This window comes from Sinocyclocheilus grahami, unplaced genomic scaffold (genome assembly GCF_001515645.1).
Source record: "Sinocyclocheilus grahami isolate Dianchi unplaced genomic scaffold, SAMN03320097.WGS_v1.1 scaffold410.1, whole genome shotgun sequence".
NCBI lineage: Eukaryota > Metazoa > Chordata > Actinopteri > Cypriniformes > Cyprinidae > Sinocyclocheilus > Sinocyclocheilus grahami.
The window spans coordinates 168,299-171,142 of record NW_015505589.1 but is presented as its reverse complement, the minus strand read 5'-3'; positions in this window follow the sequence as shown (position 1 = coordinate 171,142).

Below are 2,844 nucleotides of genomic sequence, written 5' to 3'. Positions count from 1 at the left end.
CTGGCAGCACCCACGCTCAAAACATTGGCACCTCCTTGACTACGTGATTGTCCGTCAAAAGGATAGACAGGATGTCCTTACCACCCGTGTTATGAGAGGAGCTGAGTGCTGGACTGACCACCTCATGGTCAGATCCAGTCTACTCATGAGCATTCAACCCCGTAGTCCAAGGACAGCCTCTTCCAAGAAACTCAACTGTACAGCGCTGAACAACCAGGATCCCTGGATCTCCCACCCTTATAACCTCCTTCACTGCTGCAAGAGCAGAAACCCAACGAGCCCTCCGGTCTATGGAGAACAGCTGGTGGGTGAAAAAGGCACAAGAAATTCGCCATGGCCCCAGGAAACGGGTGATCGTCCCAGTTCGATCAGCTGACAGGTCCACGCTTTTCAAGGACCGCCAAGAGATTCTTGCGCATTGGGCAAATCATTTTGAGAGTCTCTTCAAACTCACCAACCCTGGTGATCCACATATCCTGGATAATCTGCCAGACCTGCCACCAACCGTGCACTTGGATACCCCACCACTTTACTCTGAACTCCGGCAAGCCATTGCAGGGCTGAAGAACAACAAATGCGCTGGACCCGATGGAATCCCTGCAGAGGTTTTCAAACACGGAGGATATATCCTCACGCGCTGTCTGCATCTCTAGATCCAAAACATCTGGGAACATGGGTCCCTTCCACAGGACTGGCAACACTGACTCAATCTGCATGGAAGCAGCAGTGGCCCAAAAACATCTGCGTTGGCTAGGGCACACCATACGCATGCCTGAACACCGCCTGCCTCACCAAGTCCTCTACAGTCAACTAATGGGCGCAAAGCGCTCTGCTGGCGGGCAAAAACGGCGTTTTAAGGACTACACCAAGGACCTCCTAAAGCGAGCAAACATTCCCCTCACGCAGCTCGAATATCTGGCACTCGACAGGTCAGCCTGGCAGGTCACCTGTGCCACTGCAGTCTCTCAAATACACCAAACCAACCAAGACGGACGATCTGAGAGACGCACCAAGAGACACCAGAGGTACCCCCCTGGTATCTGGTTTCCCTTGCTCCATCTGTGGAAGAGTGTGCGGCTCAAGGATCGGACTCGACGCCCACGAGAAGTGGCACCAGCGGCAACATCGCTGAACCCCCCCCCCCCCACTCCCATTCTCTGGAGCAAGCATCATCATCGAACACGATGGACAGCTAAGAGATAAGAGAGACATATACACATCTTTAAATAGTACATGTTTTCATAATGTTGGTCTTTTATAGTTTGACTAGGGTCATTTGGATAAACATTCCCAATATGTTCTAAGAACTAGTCTGATTAACTAGCAATAAGCCAATGGGTAATAAGTCTTAGATTTAATTTGATGGCTACATATATATGAATTGACATCACTTTCCCGCCGGAACGCCCCCTTAGCCGAACTGAGTGGCAAAAGAGCCTGCTGCATAACTGGATTTAATAGGGAAGCTACGAAAACGCGAGTAAAACAAACGATAATCAGTTTAAACTAAAGGTTGTTGGACTCAATATAGCGTTCCTTACAACTTACCAAAGATCCAGTGGTCCATGGATATTGATATTCAGCCAGGAATAGTGTTTCCTGGCATTTATATGTGCCTGATTTCAACGCTGGGAAAATACATAAAGCAAATTTGCCTGTGAACGCATTTTGTAAATACAAAATAGGTTGGTCTAAATCTGGGTGATCACTTATTATTTTCTCACCCCCATGTCATCCAAGATGTTCGAATATTTTTCTTCAGTTGAAAAGGAATTAAGGTTTTTGAGGAAAACATTCCAGGAATTTTCTCCATATAGTGGACTTTAATGGGGATCAATGGGTTGAAGGTTCAAATTGCAGCTTCAATGCAGCTTCAAAGGGCTCTGCACGATCCCAGCCGAGGAATAAGTGTCCTATCTAGCAAATTATCTGTCATTTTCTAAAAACAAAAATAATTAAATAAAAATGTATATACATTTTAACCACAAATGCTCGTCTTGCACTAGCTCTGCGATGTGCATGCACAACTTCATGCATTCGCCTGTGTATTTAAAAAAGGTAGGGTAGAACGAAAAACTCCATCTTATTTTCTCATTCAACTTCAAAATCGTCCAGCATCGTTGTTTTACCTTTTTTGTAAAGTGCGTTTGACTTTCTTTGCACGTTCGCTTTGTAAACACTGGGTCGGTACTTCTGCCTACGTCACACGTAACCTGTGAAGTCGAGCTAGTGCAAGACAAGCATTTCTGGGTAAAAAGTACATACATTTTTTTTTTTTTTAGAAAATGACAGATTGTTTCACTACATAAGACCCTTATTTCTCAACTGGGATCGTGTACAACTCTTTGAAGCTGCATTGAAACGGCAATTTGGACTTTCAACCCATTGGTATCCATTGAAGTCCATTATATGGAGAAAAATCCAGCAATGTTTTCCTCAAAAACCTTACATCTTTTTGCTGAAGAAAGAAAGACATGAACATCTTGGATGGCATGGGGGTGATTAAATTATCTGGAAATTTTCATTCTGGAAGTGAACTAATCCTTTAAACATAAAATCTACACGTGTGTCAAAAATGCTATTTTTGTTGACTGAAATTGTATATCAATCAGATTAAAATGGACTGTATTTATTGAATATGATATTATAAAATATCGACTAAATTTAAGAATATTTTGATCAAAAGACTAAAACAATGAATAATACTAAAACGGACTATAGTATTAAGTAAAATTGAAATTAAAATGATGCACAGTTAACAATGGGTCCAGGCCATCAGTTTTTTCTAAGAACACAATCACCGATCTTGTACTAAAACATATCCATACACCAGTTTTATACTTG